Source organism: Mus musculus, chromosome 1 (genome assembly GCF_000001635.26).
Source record: "Mus musculus strain C57BL/6J chromosome 1, GRCm38.p6 C57BL/6J".
NCBI lineage: Eukaryota > Metazoa > Chordata > Mammalia > Rodentia > Muridae > Mus > Mus musculus.
The window spans coordinates 139,887,293-139,913,554 of NC_000067.6; the positions used below are offsets into that span (position 1 = coordinate 139,887,293).

The 26,262-nt window shown below is 38.2% G+C and overlaps 1 pseudogene; it reads right to left on the minus strand.

The window, feature by feature from the left end:
• The window catches only part of Gm16332 (predicted gene 16332), a 58,384-nt pseudogene that overhangs the window by 9,199 nt on the left and 22,923 nt on the right, over positions 1-26,262 (minus strand).

Here is a 26,262-nt window from a genome sequence, read left to right on the forward strand (position 1 = left end):
TGAGCTGTCAGCCATAATGGGTAGGCTTTGGGGATGTAGCTGTCTATGAGTCATTTCTTCTCCTATAAGAAATCATTCCTTCATGTTTCTGAAATTAATAAAATTAATAAGATTAATAAAATTCTGAAGAGACAAAAGGCAGGAAGACCTATTCCATTTTGTACTCTACACTCTACTTTAAGCTCTTGTCCATGGAGAAAACTGCTGTCCTTGGAGAAAGCTGCTGTGCTTGGAGTAATTCTTGGGCTCTGGGAAAGAGACCACAAAGCATTCCAAGCAGACTTAAATAGACATAACATCTATGGCCAGCTTGTAGCAACAGGAAAAGATGGTCACAATAGCAACATAAGTTAAAAAAAACATGAATCATTCCCAAGATACACTGCCCCATTTTGGATGTGTGTTATTTCTCTGATGATATCAATTTGAATGTTAACTTTCCTTTACTCATTTACCCAATCATGTCATGCCAAGGCTTGAATGCCACAGCTTGCAATTTTTTCCATATATAAACCCTAAGCCCCTAGATCTGAGTGTCACTCTCCTTCCTATTCCATCAGAAAAATTTGTGGCCCAATCTGGAGCTTGAATAAAGACTTTCATGGGCTTGCATTGGAGTTGTGGTTCCTGGTGGTCTCTTTGATTTTGTTGTTTTTTTTTTTTTTTTCCAGTCTGGGCACAACTAAAGGTTCATCAAGTTGGAATTTGGTGGTATCTGTACATTGGTGTGTCATGGGCTCCTTATCTTGGGTAGGTAGATGTTTGTATATTGCCTCCATGTGAAAAAATTCTCACACATGAGAATGGTAAATAAATAATTTCATATTATATTTTATTTTATATTGACATGTTAGTATTGACCCTCAGGCAAAGTACTGTGTCATGGAACTAATATCCCTTTCCTTACATTCTATATTAGTATTGTATTATAGAACATCCCGACTTCATAATCTTGAACTGCTTATAATCAGAGAGAAACTAATCATCACCAATTGCTTAGTTTGATTTTTTTAAATATGTAAGTCACTTGTTGCTGTTTGTTTGTTTATGAGATATCTTCATTTAGAGTAAAAGATCTGAGCTCATTTCCAGGTTTAAAATCTACCTAAACCTGCCAATCCTTAAATTGGAAACCCCACAAATCCCTGAGCATGAATACCCGCCAATCCCTGGGTTCATCTTGAAATCTCACCATCCCCCACCCTGGAAAAGTTCATCCTCTTAAACTCACTCTATCAACCCCTTCAATACCCCCACCCACACACAAATCTTATATTTACCTGCCTCCTGCTCAGTTTCCTGTGGCACTTTGGCCAAGCAGAGGCAGCCACTCCCTTACTGTAAGCCCCTTGAGGTCAGACAAGTGACCAAGCCCCACCTCAAGAGACTACTATAATGGCTATGTCCCTTGAGATGCTAATGGCCAAGTTCCTTCCTACAGGGGGCAAAATGATCCAAGATGAGCTTAAAATCTCACCAATCAATGAGCTTGTTCTGAGACCTGGTTAAAAAACAAAAACAAAACAAAAAACAAACACAAACACAAAAACAAAAACAAAAACAAAACCCACCAATCTAAGTTGCTCTTGAAAGCATATGCACCCCTCAGGCCCCCAAAATATCCAATACAAATCAAACTCCTGCTGTCTTTGCTGCTTCACTCTGGAGCAGACAAGCTTTCTCATGTCTTTTCTAATAAAGTTCTTATGTGAGGTTTGTTATTTCTGCTGTGACTTTGTGCTTTTTCTTGGCTCCTTGCTGCCAGTGTACCTTTCCCTTCAGTGCTATCACACCTGCACTGGGAAACTCAGAGCTGCAGCACCTCCATTGGGGAAGTATTTCCTTTCAGAGCTGTAACACAATTCCTATATAACCCAGACTGGCCTGGATTTCAAGAATGTCCTATTTCTACCTACCAAGTCATCTTGACAGGGGTAGAAATCCACATTTGAGTGGATCCTTGAATCTGCAAATCAAATTTCTCAGTATCTTCTACTAGTTTTTTAAAAAAATGTTTTTCAACTTTATTGTCATTTATCTTCTACCCTCACACTGTTCAAGTTTTCTTTTTTATTAATTTTTCTTTTCTTTTTAAAGATTTATTTACTTAATGTATGATTGCTTTATCTGTATAGATACCTGCATACTTGAAGAGGGCATCAGAACTCATTATAGGTCATTGTGAGCCATCATGTGGTTGCTGGGAATTGAACTCATAAACTCTAGAAGAACAGCCCATGATCTTAACCACTGAGCCATCTTCCTAGCCCTCAAGTTTTCATGGCCTAGCTTCATATTTCAGTTCATAATTTTCATAGGGAGACCTAGTCTACATAATTAAGAACTTGAATAGTAAAAGAATTGTCCTCTAATAAAAGATACATGATATACCCAGGCCACACAAAGGAATCGTTAATTTAATGAAATTTTGGGTTTGTTTGCTTTTGGAAACAGAACTCAGTATGTAGTCCAATATACTCTCAAACTTAAAATTTCTTGATCCAGGGTCCTAATTGTTAGAATAATAACCTGGTGGCATATACACCTGATAAATATATTATTTAAAAACAGATTATCAGGTCAGAATGATGGCTGTTAGTGAGAGCCCTTGCCTCTAAACCAGAGTCCTGAGTTCAAACCCTCAGATACATATGATAAAAAGAAAGAGCTGACTCCCACAGGTTCTCCGACACCTTCATGTATAATGCAGTATACACACCTACATAAACATACACATATATGCATGTATACACACAGGATAAATAAATGAATGTAATGAAATAATAAATGTAAATATAAACTTCAATGGCTTTCAAAACAGTCCTTTTTCATAGGTTATATTAAATCATAAGGAAGATTCTAGGAATTTCTAATTTTAGCATATAAATTCTTTTTTTTTTCTTAAAAAATATTCCAGAGAAAATAGCACTCACCATAACATGAGGGTGTATCAGACCATCCATAATAAGTACATGTTATAGAGCCTTTGGTATGTTTATATTCATTTTCAAATCCAACGAGACATTCATAGTCTAATTTGTCATTGAGCTTAAACCATGTCCTAGTATTCTTAGTTATAGAATTCTCAAATACAGGCATATCACAAGACTCTGATGTAAAATAAAAGAGATAATTTAATTTCAAATATGTCAATAGTCAATATAAGTAATTAGCATAAGAACAAAAGTCTTTATAGATTAATATATGATAAATTAAATACAGTATAGAAGGAGCCTAAGGAGACCAACAATAATTTAATTTTGTGAAAGTTATTAAAATGAAAGATACAATTTTATATAGCATTAATATCCTTTCTTAAACATTTATAAAATATTATTTTAGAAATAGTTTCTTAGCTAATTTTTCATATACTTATTCTACACTCCAAAAGAAAAGACAAGTGAAAATGTATATTTTTAGGGGAATATGATAGACTTTTGTGAATTAACATCCTATATTTAGTAATTAAAATGACTCATAAAATAGAGAAATAGATTAGCTGAGCTTAAAACAGGTAGTATATCAAGGGTTTAATTTTTAGCAGTAAAAAATCCAATAAATCCATGTCAATTACAACTTAATATAAATGAATATTACATGGGTATAATTTTAATTGCCTTTTCTTTAATAAGATCTTGTAAAATTACAGTGGTTGAAAAGTATTAGATATTATAAAATTAGTGAATATCTTAAATCAACTTATCATTTGAGATATGTTGAATACTTCTTGAAAAATAGCACTGGGTATTTTTCTAATAAATAAGATTAGTTGAACTAATTATTGATCCTAGAAAATATTCATTAACTCTAAGTCCTAAAACAAGGGAATGTTTCCAAACACCAAAATTTGCTGGTGCCTGGAAGCATTTCTTTCTTTCCAATATCAAAATATTTAAAAAGATCTTCTAAGATGGAGATGTTCTGACATGGACCTTAACTCACAGTGTCAAATACATATTATAAGGTCATCACACTTTCAGGGAGTTGCAGCTCTTCAAAGACTTCTTCACTAGATTTAAAAGTACAGGATATTTTAAAGTATTCAAAAGGCAAATGAACGGGTACTCTAAAATGAAGGAATAAGTCAAAATAGAAAAAAATGGTGTGTATTTTTTCTTGAAGTTTACAAATTAAAAATAAGAGCCATATAAAAGGAGAATAAAATTAAACTGCTATGCATCATCAGTATAACTGTAACAATATAATAAAATACTCACTAATGCATGAGGGTTGAGGTGACCATCCATTTTGAAGGCAAGTTATTGATCCTGATATTTCTCCAGTATTTGTCACATATCCCTGCTTACATCTATAGGATGTTTCTCTATTTAGAGCATATATATAAGAAGATTCAGAAAGAAATCCATTGTCAATGTGTATATCTGATGCTGAACATGTCTCTTAAAGGGTAAAAAGTAAGAAAAAAATGAGGGTATGCACAGCTGCTTAAGGATTTACAATATTAAAAAATACAAAAGTAGCCATTAGTCATTTGTATGTAAAAACCTGAAATAATCAAAATCATTCACATTACTAGGCCACAAAAATAAAAACGAACAATAACAAAACTTAAGATACATCATCATAGTCATCAGAGAATGTTTTTTTTTTCTAACAAAGTCAAATTTAAAGGACTTATAGTATATCCTAAAATATGCTTAATGTTTTTGTCCAAATGAATCCATAATCTTACAGATTGTCAGAACTCAAAGAAGACAATGTTGTCTTTCTCTCTCTCTTCCTTCCTTCCTTCCTTCCTTCCTTCCTTCCTTCCTTCCTTTCTTTCTTTCTTTCTTTCTTTCTTTCTTTCTTTCTTTCTTTCTTTCTTTCTTTCTTTCCATCTTTCTTTCTTTTATTATTATCATAATATCTAATTACACTGTAGCTGTCTTCAGATGCACCAGAAGAGGACATCAGATCTCATTATGGATGGTTGTGAGCCATAGTGTGTTTGCTGGAATTTGAACTCATGACCTCCAGAAGAGCAGTCAGTGCTCTTAACTACTGAGCTGTCTCTCCAGCCCTCATTCATTCTTTTATTCCTTCTTTCAGCTTAAGAAAAATTGAATCAGTTAGGAACCTAGAACTCATTTATCCCATTAGGGTTCCTGGAGTTGAGCAATGATCTTAGAAAACATATCCAAAGTTACTACAGACTCCAGAACCAATAATTTCAAGAGTCATTGTAGCTGCATGCCTAAAGTAGAATGGTTGTTCAAACGTTAGAAAAAATAATGTGATTTTATTGTTGTAAAACAATATAATAAAAGTGTAAAGAAACAAAATAAAATAGAGTAGTAGACTCAAACAATAAGGCAACATATTTCAGTAAATATTAGCAACATCACATTTTACAAAACAAGGAACACTGAACTAAAATTCCAGAGTAGGAAGAGATTAATGATGTTCATTATAGAGGTGGATTTGTGTAAAAGAGAATTTTTCAGAAAATAGCAAAGTAGGAACTAAAGAAGAAAAAATGGGTATTTTACTGAATTTAAGAAACAAATATTACTTTGCTCAAAAAGATTGGAGTCACTGGACTTGTGGCATAGAAAAGCAAGAAGAGGGAAAATATGGAGCAGAACTCTCCATTTCTCAGTGGTCGTCCTCTAGCTCATCTGGTCAAATGTCAGCACACTAGTACTTAACAAGACACTCTGATAGAGAACATGAGAAGAAAAACTACCCCAAAAATTAAGGTCAAAAGTTCCCAGAACACCAACTATTCAAGATAGTCAAAATGGAAGACAGTAAAGATTCCTTTAATCCCTACAATCCTCGAGAAAGACATCCCCCTGAAGTGTTTTACTGGTATTCTGAACACCCAAGTTGTACCAAACAAGGTCGCCAAACCAATCTAAATAATTTCAAATAGAAATCAATCAAACTCAGTATTCCTCTTCTGCAGTTTTCCAATCCCAAGCACTAGCAGTAAGTTTTCACAGAGCACTGCTATTTTATTCAAGGAATTGTGGGGCAGGTGAATGAAAATACATAAATTTGCGGCAGCAATTTATTCCCCCAACAACAAAAAAAATGCAGACACTCATTTGTTAATGTTTACCCATTATATGCACATATCGATAAGATAGCTACATACAAAAATCTGTAGAATGAAAACAAAAATCTGGGTGCACTCAATATTCACATAGATAAGGAGCACAGACCTATGTCAGCAACCTGACACACTTCAGAGGTTAGGCATGACCCCCTGGTTGAAGGATGGGGCCATCTATCCATATCTAAAATTTTAATCCAAAATTTCTCCTATCTAAAGGAAATTCAGGGACAAAGAATAGAGCAGAGAATGAAGGAAAAGGTCATCCAGAGACTGCCCCACCTGGGGATCCATCCAACATGCAGACACCAAACCCAGACACTATAGTGGATACCAAGAATTGCTTGCTAACAGGAGCCTGATACAGCTGTCTCCGTAGAGGCTCTGCCAGAACCTGATGAATAAAGATGTGGATGCTCAGAGCCAAACTTGAGACTGAACACAGGGTCCCCAAAGGAGGAGTTAGAGAAAGGTTTTGTCCTTCCCTCAATTTCTTTAAGAGACTTATTCACCTCTTCTTTTTGGACCATGATTGTGTTCATAGAGTAGGATTTATTGTCATTTTCTTGTGCTTCAGTTGTTTTGGAGTATTGAGGGCTTGATGGATTAGGATACATGGGCTCTAGTCAAAACATGTTGCCCTATGTGTTATTGTTGTGTTCTTATACTGGTTTATAAACATCTGTGTTTAAAATGAATTTTATCTCTAGATGTTGGTTTCTAGGTTTATGGTTGTTCGCCGCCACCCCCCCCCTCCGCCCAGTTTCTATTTCTTCAGTGGTCTTTGGATCTCTGTGGAAGATTGAGCTTAGGGCCTCCACCAGAGATGGAAGATAGACTTCTGTTGGCCTGTGTGGACTCTGATCTGGTACATATTCATTTTCTGAGTTGGAGGTTGGTCTTCTGATAGGAATGTCCTATAGTGGGTGAATGGGTATCTGGCTGAGGGAAGCAAGAGAGCAGTGAAGGTTTGTGGGTGGCTGGCCTACTGGTCTACTGGTCATCATTGGCTGTGCATCATGTTTCTAACTTAATTTCCTTTCTTTCAGTAGCATGTATGCATTGTTCTTCTATGTTATAGCTTGTATAGTAACTGAATTTTATTTGAAAGATGGATTTATATAGATCTATAACAAGCTATTTATACAATTAGAGGACTATTTTGGCTATTTTAAAATGTGTTAAATAGTGATCTATTTATGAAAATTTGAATATAAGTTATTAAATTTTATAAAGAATTTATTAGAAAATTTTCTACAACTAAAATAAATAAGTACTATGACATTGTGCATGATTCAGTCTAATAATCTAGCCTATGGTTTATAAGTATGGTTGGGATATTTTGCATCCATGACAGCAGTGGGCAAGGCTTCCAGTTGAATTGTTGAATGAATACCTTAAGGAACATCAAGGAATCAAAAAAAAAAAAAAGTTGAAGGAAAAATATAACTCAAGAAGATCTAAAACTGGAAATAGAAGCAATAAAGAAAGCAAAAAGTCAGGGAATTCTGGGGGTATAAAAATCTAGATAAATAAAGAAAACATCAGATGCAAGAACCACCAATAGAATACTATAGATGAAAGAGCTGTTGTAGACACAGTAGAAGAAATACATACATTGATCCAAACAAAATGCTAAATCTGAAAATTTCCTAACCGAAAATAGTCCAGGAAATTGTGGTTACTATGAAAACATTGAACCTAAGAAAGATAGGAATAGAAGGAAGAGAATCCAGCTCAAAGTCATTAGTGATTTGAATATGCTTAGCCCAATGAGTGTGGTCCTCTTGGAAAAAGTATGTTGCTGTAGGCATGGGCTTTAAGACCTTCATGCTAGCTGCTCAGAGGCCACTCTTCCTAGTGGCCATCAAATGAAGCTGTAGAATTATGAGCTCCTCCTGCACTATGCCTGCCTGAATGCTGCCATGTTCCTGTCTTGTTGATAATGGACTAAACCTTTGAACCTGTAATCCAGCCCCAATTTTATATTGTATTTATAAGAGTTGCCTTGGTCATGGTGTCTTTTCTCAGCGGTACAACCCTAACTAAGACAATGACCCAGAAAATAATTTCAACAAAATCATAAAAGAAAAGTTTTCTTACCCTAAATTAACAATTGCTTATAAGGATACATGACGCACAAAGAACACCAAATTAATGGGAACAAAAGAGAAAGATCACTCAAGACATAATATTCAAATTACTAAGCATATAGAACAGAGAGAGAATATTGAAAGCTACAAGGAAAAAAGAGCAATTAAGGTAGACATATTAGAATTACATCTGACTTCTAAAAGAAAATATCTAAAGTAAGACAAGCAGGTATCCTTCAGACTCTAAAATATCACAGATGCCAGTCCAGAATATTATATACAGCAAAGCTTTTGAACACTGTAGATGGAAAAGGCAAGTGTTTCAATGACAAAGCCAAATTTAAACCATATCTATTTATAAACACCACCCTCCAGCAGCTACCAGAAAGAAAAATCTATCCCAATGAGTTTAACTTTACTCACAAAAACACAGGTAATAAATACACTTCTGCTAGCAAAACCGAATGACAGCAAAAACACACATACACAATACTACCACCAACAACAAAATAATAAATTACATAAATGAATGAACTGGTCATGGATATCTCTAAATATCAATGAGCTCATTTCTCCAGTAAAAAAAAAAAAAAAAAAAAAAAAAAGGCTAACAGAATGTTGACAAAATGAACTATAGAAATGACCCACCTTTGTAAAAGACAGTCAGCAAAGGTTAAAACACATCAACAATCAGACACTGATAGTAAAAGACTTCAATATCCCACTCTCTCCAGGTGACTGGACATCCAGAGGAATACTAGAGCAAATAAATGCTATAAAGAAAATGGAACTAACAGGTATCTACAAACATTTCAACAATCCCATGTATGTATGTGTATATATATATATATATATATATATATATACACACACACACACACACAATTTCTTCTCAGCATTTCACAACACTTTCTCTAAAACTGACCACTTACTTAGTCACAAAACAAATTTCAACAGATATAAGAAAATTGAAATGACCCACTGCATCCCTCCTATCAGACCACAAGAGATTAACACTGGATTTCAATAACAATGAGAATAACAAAAGACCTCCAAATTCATGAATTTGAGCAACTTTCTCCTGAGGACTATAATATCATGACAGTAATAAAGAAAGAAATTAAATACTTCCAAAAAATTCAGTGAAAATGAATGCATAAAACATAAAAATTCATTGGACACAATGAAAGCAGTACTAAAGAGAATGCAAATATACACATATATATCACCCTACACAAAATTGAAGTCCAAGTGGACTGAAGACATCAACATAAAAACATATACTGAATCTAATAAAAGAGAAAAAGTGGAAATTCCTTGAACTCATTGGCACAGAAAACAATTTCCTCCACAGGACACTAATAGTTCTGATACTAAGATCAACAATTAATAAATTGGACCTCATGAAACTGAAATGCTTTTGCAAAGATAAGGGCATCATCAACAGGACAAAGTATCAGCATAGAGAATAGGAAAAGATATTTACCAATCTTACATATGGTAGAGAAATAATATCTCTTAAATACATAAAGAGCTCAAGGCAGCAAACCAAATATGCCAAATGAAAAATGGAGTACAAAGCCAAACAGAGAATTCTGAGCTGATGAATCTTGAACTGTTCAGAAATGCTTAAAGAAATAATCAATACCCATAGCCATCAGGGAAATGCAAATAAAATAGACTCTGAGACACCATCTTATACCTGTCACAATGGATAAGATCAAAGACACATGTGACATGACATCTTGTTGAGGATGTGCAGTGAAGGGAACACTCCAGCATTGCTAGTGGGAGTCCAAACTTGTGCAATCACTTGGAAATCAATTTCTCAATTTCTCGGAAAATTGTGAATAGAACTATTCCAAGACTCAGCTATACCACTCCAGAGCATATACCAAGAGATGCCCTATTACAGTAAAAGGACACTTGCTCAAATATGTTCATAGCAAGTTTATTAACAATAGCTAGAAACTGAAAACAATCTAGATGCCCCGCAACTGAAGAATAAAGAAAATGTGGTATAGCTACACAATAGAAATACTACTCAGCTATTTTTTAAAAAGGTATGAAATTTTCAGACAATACAATGGAACTAGAAAATATCATCTTGAGTGTGGTAACCCATCTCTGGGAGTAGATGGAGACTTGGGATGAAGGAGGTTCTGAGAAGTCTACTGAGATAATACTAGTTGAGATTCCTTTCAGTAGGGGATATGGAGACTAAAGTGCTCAACTTCTGTAAACAAGTGAAACTTAAAGGGAGGGAGGGGAACACCAATTCACCCACAAAACCTTCAGCTCGAATTTTTTAATAGATATTTTCTTTATTTACATTTCAAATGTTGTCCTCTTTCCTGGTTTCTGCCTCAAACCCCACCTGCCCTCTCCCCGCTCCTCCTGCTCACCCACTCCCACTCCCTAGCACTGGGATTCCACTATTCTGGGACATAACACCTTCCCAAAACCAAGGGCCTCTCCTATGATTGACAACCAACTAGGCCATCATCTGCTACATATGCAGCGAGAGCCATGAGTCCCACCATGTGTTTTCTTTGGTTGGTGGTTTTGACCCAGGGAGTTCTGGGGGTATTGGTTAGTCCATATTGTTGTTTCTCCTATACGGCTACAAACCCATTCTACTCCTTGGGTACTTTCTCTAGCTCCTTCATTGGGGACCCTGTGTTCCAACCAATGGATGGTTGTGAGCATCCACTTTTTTATTTGTCAGGCACTGGTAGAGCCTCTCAGGAGACAGCTATATCCAGCTCCTGTCAGCTAGGATAGCAAAAACTATTCTCAACAATAAAAGAATTTCTGGTTGAATCACTATCCCTGACCTCAAGCTGTACTACAGAACAATTGTGATAAAAACTGCATGGTCCTGGTGCAATGAAAGACAGGTAGATCATTGGAATAGAATTGAAGACCCAGAAATGAACCCATTCACCTATGGTCACCTGGTCTTTGACAAAGGAGGTAAAATCATCCAGTGGGGAAAAGACAGCATTTTAAACAAATAGTGCTGGCTCAACTGGAAGTTAGCATGTAGAAGAATGCAAACTGGTCCATTCTTATCTCATTATACAAAACTCAAGTTTAAGTGGATCAAAGACCTCCAGATAAAACCGGAGACATTGAACCTTATAGAGGGGAAAGTGGGGAAGAGCCTCAAACTTGTGTGCACAGAGGAAAAAAATCTGAACAGAACACCAATGGCTTGTGCTGTAAGATCAAGAATTGACAAATGGGACCTAATAAAATTATAAAGCTTCTGTAAGGCAAAGAACACTGTCAATAAGACCAAAAGGCAACCAACAGATTTGGAAAAGATCTTTATCAACTCAAAATTTGCCCTGCCTTCTAGATATGCAGGTATAAAGATGGAGCAGGGACTGAGGGAATGTCCAACCAATGACTGCCCAACTGGAGACCCATGCCATATGAGAGAGACAACACCTGACATTTTCAATGATACTCCACCATGCTTATAAACAGAAACCTAGCAGAAATTCCTCCTTAGAGGCAGTGCTTGGGGTGCTCTGTGGAAGTGTGAGGCATAGAATTGAATGAATTGGCGAAGTCAAGAACACCACATGAAGTCCTACAACATCTACTAACCTAGGCCCATCGAGACCCAGATACTGAACTAAAAACTAAAGAGCCTGTCAGCACTGGATCCAGTCAATCTCTGCATTTGTAGCAGATGTCCAGCTTAGTTTTCATGACTTCTGTCTAATTGTAGAGGAGGTTGTTTTGGTTGTCTGCCTTTGTATCCCCTTCCCTAACTTGACTGTCTGGTCTGGTCTCAATGCCATTGAATGTACTTGGGCCTTCTGCAACTGGATGTCCCAAGGAGGGGTTCCTCTTTTCCTTAGAGTAGGGGAGAGGGTCATTTGGGGGGTTTATAGTTCTGGGACTGGAAAGAGATGAGGGAGGAGGGTCTTGATCAAGATTTAAGTTAATTAATTAATTAACTAACTAAAAAAACACACTCTGTTTCAGAGTCATCATCAGTCATGATTTACGCTCCATTACAGATATATAGTAATAAAGTGCATAGTATTGGCATAAATACCAAAACCAGACAGGATTGCCAATGGGATCCAATTGAAGATCCAGATGTAAATTCATATAATTATGAACACCTGGTTTTTATAAGCAATCTAAAACTAAATAGTGGGAAAAGGAACACATCTTCAAGAATGCTGCTTATAAGATCAAGTGCTCCAAAATCACTTCCCACACCCACAGACTGCATAACTCCCATGAGTTCCATCATAACCAGGCTCACAGTGATTCCCACCAGCCCAAACACCTGGCCTAACTGGGACCCCTACAGAGACCTGTATTGGACCTATTCACCCTGCCAGAGACACATCTTCATTCCAGTCCACAACCCTGCCCAGGGCAGACTTGGGATTCCAGCCCCCTTAACCTGCACCCTTCAGAAACAGTCTGACTCTCAGGAGGTCTGCCATAACCAGGGTCACAGGACATCTGCCATAGCCTGGATGACAGGAAGCCTTCCATAACTAGTGACACAGCAGACCCCCCCCCCCAACCAATGAAAGCACTCTTTGCCTCCCAGAATACCTATTCTAATTCAGCTCACAGATCTACACCAAAACCCAGCCATACCCCTTCTGGGAATATACCTAAAAGATGTTCTACCATATCACAAGGACAAGTGCTCCACTATGTTCATAACAGACCTTTTTCTAATAACCAGAATCTGAAAACAACCAGCATGCTGAAAACAACCACTGGAAACAACCACTGGAAGAAAGGATACAGAAAATGTGCTATTTTTATGTGTTCCATTTATACAATAGGAAAAATGCTTAGCCTTTAAAAACCAGAACTCCATGAATTTTGCTGGCAAATTGATTGAACAAGAAAATATCATGCTAAACAAAATATTCCAAGACAAAACCAAAATCTAATGGTATCTATCTAACATTCTAGCCCTACAGCAGATCCTAGAGGAAAACTCCAACAAAAGGAAGGTACCTACACCAAAGAAAATATAAGATATTAAGCATCTCACAATAAGGCAAAAGGAGAGAACCAAAGCACATAAAGCTACCTACAAAACCAAATATAACAGGAACCAACAGTCATCTTAAATATCTCTCAATATTAATGGGCTTTACTCACCTATAAAGGGACATACGTTAATAGACTGGATATGAAAACAAGATCCAGTATTTTGCTGCATACAAAAAACATACCTCAATAACAAAGAAAGACACTATCTCAGAGTAAAAGGATGGTAAAAGGTCTTCCAAGCAAATGGTCCCAAGAAACAAGCTGGAGTTGACATCATAATAGCCAATAAAATAGACTTTAAAGCAAATGATATCAAACATGATGAAGGTCAGTTGATATACTTCAAAGGGAAAATCCACAAGGACAAAGTCTCACTTCTAAACATCTATTCCCCAAATGCAATGGCACAAACATCCTTAAAAGAAGCTTTACTGAAGGAAAGATCATACAGAGCCCCTACCACCTGAATATCAATCCCATACACAGTCACCAAACCCAGACACTATTGTAGGTGCCAACAAGTGCTTGCTGAAAGGAGCCTGATATAGCTGTCTCTTGAGAGCTCTGCCAGTGCCTGACAAATACAGAGGTGGATGCTCTTAGCCAACAATTGGACTGAGCAAAAAGTCCCCAATGGAGGAGCTAGAGAAACAACTGATGGACCTAAAGGAGCTTGCAGCCCCACAAGAGAAATAACAATATGAACTAACCAGTAACCCCAGAGCTCCCAGGGACTAAACCACCAACAAAAGAATAAACATGGAGGGACCCATGGCTCCAGCGGCATATGTAGCAGAGGATAGTCTTGTTGGACATCAATGAAAGAAGAGGCCCTTAAGCCTGAGAATGCCTGATGCCCCAGTGTAGGGGAGTGGCAGGACAGGGAAGAGGGGTTGGGTGGGTTGTGTGCAGGGACAGGGGGATGGGAAAGTGGGTTTTCAGAGGGAAAACTGGGAAAGGGGACAACATTTGAAATGTAAAGAAAAAAAATATCTAATAAAAAAGGAAACTTTGCTAAAGCTCAAAACACATATTGAAACACACATAATAATAGTGGGAGATTTCAACACTTGGCTCTTACCAATGGACAGGTCATTGAAACAGAAACTAAACAGAGACATAGTGAAACTAGTAGAGGTTATGAACCAAATGGGTTTAACAGATATCTACAGAACATTTCACCCTAAAACAAAAGAATGCACCTTCTTCTCAGCACGTCATGGGTCCTACTCCAAAGTCAAACATATAATGGGTCACAAAACAACCCTAAACCAATACCAGAATATTGAAATAATTTCATACATCCCATTAGATCACCATTGTCTAAGGCTGGTCTTCAATAAAAGTGAAAAGGGCAGAAAGCATATGTATACCTTTAAACTGAAAAACTCTCTACTCAATAGCTCGGTCAGGCAAGAAATAAAGAAACTAAAGACTTCCTGGAATTTAATGAAAATCTTGACAAATCAAATCCAAACTTATGGGACATAATGAGGGTGGTGCTAAGAGGAAAATTGATACCATTAAGTGCCCTGGTAAAGAAACTGGAGAGATATTACATTAGCAACTTTATAGCACACCTGAGAGCTCTAGAACAAAAAGAAGCAAACTCACCCAAGAGGAGTAGACAGAAGGAAAAGGCCAGATTCAGGGCTGAATTCAAACAAATAGAAACAAAGAGAACAATACAAAGAATCACAAAAATGAAAAGATGGTTCTTTGAGAGAATCAACACGATAGATAAACCCTTAGCCAAACTAATTAAAGGTTCTTGCAGCAGTAACCAAATTATCAAAATGAGAAATGAAAAGGAAGACATAACAACAGAAACTGAAGAAATTTTTAAAATCATCAGATCTTACTACAAAATCCTATATTCAACAAAACTGGAAAATCTAGATGAAATGGATGGTTTTCTAGACAGTTATCACATACCAAAGTGAAATCAAGAGTAGGTAAACTAAACAGGCCCATATGCCATAAGGAAAGGGAAGCCATTAAAAACTTCCCACCACAATAAAGGCCAGAGTCAGATGGATTTACTGCAGAATTCTACCAGAACTTCAAAGACGACATGATACCAATATTTCTCGAAATATTTCATAAAATAGAAACTACCTAATTCATTCTAGGAAGCCATAATTACTCTGATACCTAAACCACACAAGGACCCAATCAAAAAAAAAAAAAAAGAACTTCAGACCAATCTCCATTATGAATATAGATGCAAAAATACTCAATAAAATTCTTGCAGATTGAATCTAAGAACACATCAATACCTTCATTCACCATGATCAAGAAGCCTTCATCCCAGAAACAAAAGGTTGTTTCAATATATGAAAATACATGAACATAATCTACTATATAAACAAACTCAAAGAAAAAATTCACATCATCATCATCTTAGATGCAGAAAAATTATTTGACAAAATACCACACCCTTTCAAGTTAAAAGTATTGGAGAGATCAGAAATTCAAGGCCCATACCTAACCATACTAAAAGCAATTTACTGCAAATTAACAGACAATATCAAGTTAAATGGACACATACTTGAAGCAATCTCACTAAAATTCGGGGCAAGACAAGGATGCCCATTCTCCCCATATCTATTCAATATAGCACACAAAGTGATAGCTAGAAAAATATGAAAGAATTTCAAGGTTGGAAATGGAGAAGAGCCTAAGGAAAAGAAGGTCCAGTGACAGGCCCACAGCGGGATCCAGCTCAAGGGGAGGCTCCAAGGCCTGACACTATTACTGAAGCTATGGAGCACTCACAAAAAGAGAACTATCATGACAGACAAAAGAAGAAAATAAAGAATATATCCTGAGTGAGGTAACCCATACATGAACGGACATATGTGTTTTATACTCACTGATATGTAGATATCCCAAAAGCTCAGAATACCCACAATACAATTCATAGACCATATGATGCTTAAAAAGAAGTAAGACCAAAGTGTCAAAGTATGTATGCTTCAATCCCACTTAGAAGGGGCAACAAAATAATCACAGAAGGTAGAGGTATGGAGGAACCTGGAAGATAAATTAGGTAAAAATGTGTGAGTGTATGTGTGGTGGTGGCTAGTAAGGGGAAGAGCCAGAAGAGAAGTCAAGAGGGTCAGAAGAATGAATAGAAATATGCAGCAGTGTGGCGGGTAGAGGAACTAGAAAGTCCCAGATGCCAGGGAAGGGAGAGGTTCTGAAGATCCTATGGGGAAGACATTACCCAAGATACCCAACAAAGTGGAGAGAGAACAACCTCCAATAGATAGACATGGCCCCAGTTGAGGGATAGAGCCACCCAACCATCTCAAAAAATTTAACCTAGAATTGTTCCTTTCCAAAGGAATTGAAGGGGGGAAAAAAAGGAGCAGAGACTGAAGGAAAGGCCATTCAGAGACTGTCCCATGTTGTGATCCATGCCATCTACAGTCAAGAAATCCCTATATTATGGCTGATACCATGATGTGCTTGCAGATTACAGCCTGATATGGGTGTCCTCTGAGATGTACTGCCAGCACCTGACTAAGACAGATGCAAATAGTTTCAGTCATCCATTAGACAGATACTGTGGACCACAAGAGAAGAGTTAGGGGTAGGACTGAAGGAGATGAATGGGATTGCAACTTCAGAGGAAGAACTGCAGTATCAACTAAATGGGCCCCTTGGAACTCCCAGGAACTAAATCATAAATAAAGAAGTTATACATAGGCTCCTCCATTTTAGTGCTACATATGTAGCAGAGGACTGCCTTACCTGACATCAATAGGAAGGGAGGCACTTAGTCCAGTGGAAACTTGATGCCCCAGATAAGGTTGATGCTAAAGGATGAGGCAGGAATGGGTAGATGGGTAGGTGAGTGAGCAGCTTCTTAGGGGCAAAATGGTTGAGGATGGGGAATGGGTAATTGGAGGGGAGATGAGGAAGTGAGACAACATTTGAAATGAAAATAAATAAAATAATTAATTAGAAAACAAACTGACATTCCCATGGTTCCCAGGGTACTCTCTACACACCAGTTGCCATAGCATGCCCAGGGTCTTAGGATCTCTGGTGAGTGGAATACAGCATCTGTTCCAACAGAACCATGAGTGCCTGAGGCCACCAGGAATAGGGAAACAGGAACCCTGCTCAAACAGTGGCTTGGGTTCCTTCAGGCGGCGCTGGTCTACCATGGTTTTGAACTCAGTGGAAAGCCCCACCCAGGTTCCCCAGAGGAAGTATGATTTCCAGGTGCCATAGCACACCCAGGATCTTAGGACTGTAGGATCCCGGAATCTCAGGAGCTTGGTCACACCAGGATCTCAGCATATCAGGGGAAGCTTGACTGCTAAGAACTCTGGCTCACCCAGAATCTCAGGATCACAAGATCCCAGAATCACAGGAGCACAGAGAAAGCTGAACTCTGAGGAGTTCTGGCTCAACTGGGATTAGAGAAAGGACAGGCTTCAATAAGATATATTGTAGACAGGGAACACAAGATAATCAGATGGTGGGAGGCAAGCATAAGAACAGAAGCAACAGCAACCAAGGTTACTTGGCATCATTAGACCCCAACTTTGACACTGTAGCAAGTCCTGGATACACCATCACACCAGAATAGCAAGATATGGATATAAGGTCACTTCTCATGATAATGATGGAGGCCTATAAAAAGGACATAAATAACTACCTTAAAGAAATACAAGAGAACATAGGTAAACAGGTAGAAGCCCTTAAAGAGGAAAACACAAAAATCCCCTAATGAATTATAGGAAAACACATCCAAACAGGTGAAAGAATTGAATAAAACCACCCAGGATCTAAAAATGGAAGTAGAAACAATAATGTAATCACAAAAGGAGACAACTCTGTAGATTGAAAACCTAGGAAAGAAGTCAGGAGCCATAGTGGGACTTGCACTGGTGGGACTGGGAAACAAAGGCCTAAATCTTTTTACCCACTAACTGTCCTGTCTGCAAAATGTGCTAAGGTGAAGGAATCTCAGTGTTTATGGGAGTGACCAATCAATGACTGGTCTAAATTGAGGCCCAAACAATGAAGGGAGTCCATACTCCACAATGGGAGGATGGCCAGGAATGGGAAGCTGTATGGCTCAGAGAAATGTAGTGGTACCAAACATTACTGACAAAAAAAAAATGTCAATGATTGCTAATATTATTCTGCTATACTCATAGATTAGTGACTAGACTACTCATCTTCAGAAAGACTTTGTTGAGCACCTGAATGGAAACAGATGCAGAGACACACAGACAAACAATAGGCAAAGATAGGATAACCTAGAAAAAGAGAAGAAAGGATTTTAGGAGACAGAAGGTTGAAGGACAATAGGAGTATATGGTAAACAGAATCAAGTAAGCAGGGCTCATAGAGGATACACAGATGGAAGCTGTAATCCTAGACACTGAGTGGGTCTGTATAAACACTGTGTTTTCTTATTTTGGGCATTTTGTGGGACTCCTAACAGTGGCAGAGGAAGTGTCTCACTGCTTTGCCTGTTCTTGGGACCATTTTCTGCCTACTGGGTTGCCTTCTCCAGCTTTGATATGGCAATTTCAACCAAGTGTTATTGCATTCTGCTATGGTGTATTCAGTTGCTGTCCCTAAAATGCCTGCTCTTTTCTGAAGGGAAATGGAGAACAGCTTATATGGAGGAGATTGGAGTGGAGGGGACTGGGAGGAATGGAGAGAAGTGTGACTGAGATCAGGATGTATTGCATGAGAAAAGAACAATGAAAACAGAAAAAAAGAAAAAAAGAAAATTCTAGAATGAAAATAAGCAATCAAGCAAACAAACAAAAGCCTACAATGCATTATTCTATTGATATAATGTAGTAGAAACAAAACACAACAGTAAGGAAAGGAAATTTTAATACCTAGAATATTAGAATTAAACTCAGGCTGAAGAAGTAGGGAAAAGAAAAATTCCTCAGAAGACTGGTTCTAGATGGTGTTGTAGTCATAGAATCAGGCTCATCTTTCAATGCCACTGACCTGAGCACTATCTATTTATCAACTGTTTCCTGAAGAAAAATGATTTTTTTCATAGGTAAGTCCTTGGAATATGAGCATAAAGCTTTCAGTTCCTTTAAGATATTTTGAGTTACTTGAAGAAAGCAAACTAAATCAATCAGCCTTAATAGGACTTTAAAATGTAAAAAGACCTGAAATATTTTTAAAATATTGTATATTCACATAGTTCAGACCAATTCACAAAAACTCTAGAAAGAATATGTAAAATTAAGGTTATAAGCCAAACTAGTATAAAAGAAAAGCTACCAAATAAAAACACAGTAAAGGTTTTAAATGGATCAATAATGTTAATCTTTTAAAATTTTAAATAAATAAAGATAAAAATTCTTGGAAATTAAATAAAGGACAAGTGTCTAAAAAGAATGAGGCTAAGAAAAGTTTCTCATCAGCCAAGTGGTATAATAAAAGGCAATTGACAAGCATTCAAAATCAGTCTATACTTTTAAATATATATCATATTCATAAAAATAAGACAATAGTATATGATAATTTCAAAATTGTTCTGAAAATGCAAGATAATGGCAATCAAGTGTATATTAAAAAAAGTTGGCACTATTAAGTCTAAAAAAAAACCCCACTTCCGTGACATGTATAAGTAAAGGATTATTTTTTAGAATTCTTCACCTTTCAGAAAAACAATTACTAAAGTATAAATTAGAAGAAAACTAAATTTGAAAAATGGTTAAGTATAAATTAACTTAGGAGCACATTTTAAAATCCCAAGTGACATTAAAAGGAATGCATATCAACACTATGATGTTGTAACATTTTAAAGGTATTTATTTTTAAAAAAATAAATTGAGAGCGGTCGCCATCTTGGTTCCGGGACTCAGCAGAACTTAGGAAATTAGTCTGAACAGGTTAGAGGGTGCGCCAGAGAACCGGACAGCTTCTGGGACGGGCAGAAGCACAGAGCCGCTGAGGCAGCAGCCTGGGCGGGCCGCAGACAACCGGCCACCATCCGGACCAGAGGACAGGTGTCCGCCTGGCTTGGGAGGCGACCTCAGCCTCAGCAGCAGCGGTCGCCATCTTGGTTCCGGGACTCAGCAGAACTTAGGAAATTAGTCTGAACAGGTGAGAGGGTGCGCCAGAGAACCAGACAGCTTCTGGGACGGGCGGAAGCACAGAGCCGCTGAGGCAGCAGCCTGGGCGGGCCGCAGATAACCGGCCACCATCCAGACCAGAGGACAGGTGTCCGCCTGGCTTGGGAGGCGACCTCAGCCTCAGCAGCAGCGGTCGCCATCTGGGTTCCGGGACTCCGCGGGACCTAGGAAATTAGTCTGAACAGGTTAGAGGGTGCGCCAGAGAACCGGACAGCTTCTGGGACGGGCAGAAGCACAGAGCCGCTGAGGCAGCAGCCTGGGCGGGCCGCAGATAACCGGCCACCATCCGGACCAGAGGACAGGTGTCCGCCTGGCTCGGGAGACGGCCTTGGCCTCAGGAGCAGCGGTCACCATCTTGGTTCCAGGACTCCCTGGAACTTAGGATTTTAGTCTGCACAGGTGAGAGTCTGCACCACAGAAGCTGACAGCTTCTGGGAACTGCCAAAGCAACACAGCTTCTGAGAGAGGCCCTGTTTTGGGCCTTTTTCTTCGACCAGGAGGAGGTCCAAAAACAAGATATCTGCGCACCTTCCCTGTAAGAGAGCTTGCCAGCAGAGAGTGCTCTGAGCACTGAAACTCAGAGGAGAGAATCTGTCTCCCAGGTCTGCTGAGAGACGGTAACAGAATCACCAGAAGAACAATCTCTAAACAGAGTCAACTATAACTACTAACTCCAGAGATTACCAGATGGCGAAAGGTAAACGTAGGAATCCTACTAACAGGAACCAAGACCACTCACCATCATCAGAACCCAGTACTCCCACTTCGCCCAGTCCAGGGCACCCCAACACACCCGAAAACCTAGACCTAGATTTAAAAGCATATCTCATGATGATGGTAGAGGACATCAAGAAGGACTTTAATAAATCACTTAAAGAAATACAGGAGAACACTGCCAAAGAGTTACAAGTCCTTAAAGAAAAACAGGAAAACACAATCAAACAGGTAGAAGTCCTTACAGAAAAAGAGGAAAAAACATACAAACAGGTGATGGAAATGAACAAAACCATACTAGACCTAAAAAGGGAAGTAGAAACAATAAAGAAAACTCAAAGTGAGGCAACACTGGAGATAGAAACCCTAGGAAAGAAATCTGGAACCATAGATTTGAGCATCAGCAACAGAATACAAGAGATGGAAGAGAGAATCTCAGGTGCAGAAGATTCCATAGAGAACATCGGCACAACAATCAAAGAAAATGGAAAATGCAAAAAGATCCTAACTCAAAACATCCAGGAAATCCAGGACACAATGAGAAGACCAAACCTACGGATAATAGGAGTGGATGAGAATGAAGATTTTCAACTCAAAGGACCAGCAAACATCTTCAACAAAATTATTGAAGAAAACTTCCCAAATATAAAGAAAGAGATACCTATGAACATACAAGAAGCTTACAGAACTCCAAATAGACTGGACCAGAAAAGAAATTCCTCCCGACACATAATAATCAGAACAACAAATGCACTAAATAAAGATAGAATACTAAAAGCGGTAAGGGAAAAAGGTCAAGTAACATACAAAGGCAAGCCTATCAGAATTACACCAGATTTTTCACCAGAGACTATGAAAGCCAGAAGAGCCTGGACAGATGTTATACAGACACTAAAAGAACACAAATTCCAGCCCAGGCTACTATACCCAGCCAAACTCTCAATTACCATAGATGGAGAAACCAAAGTATTCCACGACAAAACCAAATTCTCACATTATCTCTCCACGAATCCAGCCCTTCAAAGGGTAATAACAGAAAAAAACCAATACAAGAACGGGAACAATGCCCTAGAAAAAACAAGAAGGTAATCCCTCAACAAACCTAAAAGAAGACAGCCACAAGAACAGAATGCCAACTTTAACAACAAAAATAACAGGAAGCAACAATTACTTTTCCTTAATATCTCTTAACATCAATGGTCTCAACTCCCCAATAAAAAGACATAGACTAACAAACTGGCTACACAAACAAGACCCAACATTTTGCTGTTTACAGGAGACACATCTCAGAGAAAAAGATAGACACTACCTCAGAATAAAAGGCTGGAAAACAATTTTCCAAGCAAATGGACTGAAGAAACAAGCTGGAGTAGCCATCCTAATATCTGATAAGATTGACTTCCAACCCAAAGTCATCAAAAAAGACAAGGAGGGGCACTTTGTTCTCATCAAAGGTAAAATCCTCCAAGAGGAACTCTCAATTCTGAATATCTATGCGCCAAATACAAGGGCAGCCACATTCATTAAAGAAACTTTAATAAAGCTCAAAGCACACATTGCACCTCACACAATAATAGTGGGAGACTTCAACACACCACTTTCACCAATGGACAGATCATGGAAACAGAAACTAAACAGGGACACACTGAAACTAACAGAAGTGATGAAACAAATGGATCTGACAGATATCTACAGAACATTTTATCCTAAAACAAAAGGATATACCTTCTTCTCAGCACCTCATGGTACCTTCTCCAAAATTGACCACATAATAGGTCACAAAACAGGCCTCAACAGATTCAAAAATATTGAAATTGTCCCATGTATCCTATCAGATCACCATGCACTAAGGCTGATCTTCAATAACAAAAAAAATAACAGAAAGCCAACACTCACGTGGAAACTGAACAACACTCTTCTCAATGATACCTTGGTCAAGGAAGGAATAAAGAAAGAAATTAAAGACTTTTTAGAGTTTAATGAAAATGAAGCCACAACGTACCCAAACCTTTGGGACACAATGAAAGCATTTCTAAGAGGGAAACTCATAGCTCTGAGTGCCTCCATGAAGAAACGGGAGAGAGCACATACTAGCAGCTTGACAACACATCTAAAAGCTCTAGAAAAAAAGGAAGCAAATTCACCCAAGAGGAGTAGACGGCAGGAAATAATCAAACTCAGGGGTGAAATCAACCAAGTGGAAACAAGAAGAACTATTCAAAGAATTAACCAAACGAGGAGTTGGTTCTTTGAGAAAATCAACAAGATAGATAAACCCTTACCTAGACTCACTAGAGGGCACAGAGACAAAATCCTAATTAACAAAATCAGAACTGAAAAGGGAGACATAACAACAGATCCTGAAGAAATCCAAAACACCATCAGATCCTTCTACAAAAGGCTATACTCAACAAAACTGGAAAACCTGGACGAAATGGACAAATTTCTGGACAGATACCAGGTACCAAAGTTGAATCAGGATCAAGTTGACCTTCTAAACAGTCCCATATCCCCTAAAGAAATAGAAGCAGTTATAAATAGTCTCCCAGCCAAAAAAAGCCCAGGACCAGACGGGTTTAGTGCAGAGTTCTATCAGACCTTCAAAGAAGATCTAATTCCAGTTCTGCACAAACTTTTTCACAAGATAGAAGTAGAAAGTACTCTACCCAACTCATTTTATGAAGCCACTATTACTCTGATACCTAAACCACAGAAAGATCCAACAAAGATAGAGAACTTCAGACCAATTTCTCTTATGAATATCGATGCAAAAATCCTCAATAAAATTCTCGCTAACCGAATCCAAGAACACATTAAAGCAATCATCCATCCTGACCAAGTAGGTTTTATTCCAGGAATGCAGGGATGGTTTAATATACGAAAATCCATCAATGTAATCCACTATATAAACAAACTCAAAGACAAAAACCACATGATCATCTCGTTGGATGCAGAAAAAGCATTTGACAAGATCCAACACCCATTCATGATAAAAGTTCTGGAAAGATCAGGAATTCAAGGCCCATACCTAAACATGATAAAAGCAATCTACAGCAAACCAGGAGCCAACATCAAAGTAAATGGAGAGAAGCTGGAAGCAATCCCACTAAAATCAGGGACTAGACAAGGCTGCCCACTTTCTCCCTACCTTTTCAACATAGTACTTGAAGTATTAGCCAGAGCAATTCGACAACAAAAGGAGATCAAGGGGATACAAATTGGAAAGGAGGAAGTCAAAATATCACTTTTTGCAGATGATATGATAGTATATATAAGTGACCCTAAAAATTCCACCAGAGAACTCCTAAACCTGATAAACAGCTTCGGTGAAGTAGCTGGATATAAAATTAACTCAAACAAGTCAATGGCCTTTCTCTACACAAAGAATAAACAGGCTGAGAAAGAAATTAGGGAAACAACACCCTTCTCAATAGTCACAAATAATATAAAATATCTCGGCGTGACTCTAACTAAGGAAGTGAAAGATCTGTATGATAAAAACTTCAAGTCTCTGAAGAAAGAAATTAAAGAAGATCTCAGAAGATGGAAAGATCTCCCATGCTCATGGATTGGCAGGATCAATATTGTAAAAATGGCTATCTTGCCAAAAGCAATCTACAGATTCAATGCAATCCCCATCAAAATTCCAACTCAATTCTTCAACGAATTAGAAGGAGCAATTTGCAAATTCATCTGGAATAACAAAAAACCTAGGATAGCAAAAACTCTTCTCAAGGATAAAAGAACCTCTGGTGGAATCACCATGCCGGACCTAAAGCTTTACTACAGAGCAATTGTGGTAAAAACTGCATGGTACTGGTATAGAGACAGACAAGTAGACCAATGGAATAGAATTGAAGACCCAGAAATGAACCCACACACCTATGGTCACTTGATCTTCGACAAGGGAGCTAAAACCATCCAGTGGAAGAAAGACAGCATTTTCAACAAATGGTGCTGGCACAACTGGTTGTTATCATGTAGAAGAATGCGAATCGATCCATACTTATCTCCTTGTACTAAGGTCAAATCTAAATGGATCAAAGAACTTCACATAAAACCAGAGACACTGAAACTTATAGAGGAGAAAGTGGGGAAAAGCCTTGAAGATATGGGCACAGGGGAAAAATTCCTGAACAGAACAGCAATGGCTTGTGCTGTAAGATCGAGAATTGACAAATGGGACCTAATGAAACTCCAAAGTTTCTGCAAGGCAAAAGACACCGTCAATAAGACAAAGAGACCACCAACAGATTGGGAAAGGATCTTTACCTATCCTAAATCAGATAGGGGACTAATATCCAACATATATAAAGAACTCAAGAAGGTGGACTTCAGAAAATCAAACAACCCCATTAAAAAATGGGGCTCAGAACTGAACAAAGAATTCTCACCTGAGGAATACCGAATGGCAGAGAAGCACCTGAAAAAATGTTCAACATCCTTAATCATCAGGGAAATGCAAATCAAAACAACCCTAAGATTCCACCTCACACCAGTCAGAATGTCTAAGATCAAAAATTCAGGTGACAGCAGATGCTGGCGAGGATGTGGAGAAAGAGGAACACTCCTCCATTGTTGGTGGGATTGCAGGCTTGTACAACCACTCTGGAAATCCGTCTGGCGGTTCCTCAGAAAATTGGACATAGTACTACCGGAGGATCCAGCAATACCTCTCCTGGGCATATATCCAGAAGATGCCCCAACTGGTAAGAAGGACACATGCTCCACTATGTTCATAGCAGCCTTATTTATAATAGCCAGAAGCTGGAAAGAACCCAGATGCCCCTCAACAGAGGAATGGATACAGAAAATGTGGTACATCTACACAATGGAGTACTACTCAGCTATTAAAAAGAATGAATTTATGAAATTCCTAGCCAAATGGATGGACCTGGAGGGCATCATCCTGAGTGAGGTAACACATTCACAAAGGAACTCACACAATATGTACTCACTGATAAGTGGATATTAGCCCAAAACCTAGGATACCCAAGATATAAGTTACAATTTCCTAAAGACATGAAACTCAAGAAAAATGAAGACTGAAGTGTGGACACTATGCCCCTCCTTAGAAGTGGGAACAAATCACCCTTGGAAGGAGTTACAGAGACAAAGTTTGGAGCTGAGATTAAAGGGTGGACCATGTAGAGACTGCCTTATCCAGGGATCCACCCCATAATCAGCATCCAAACGCTGACACCAT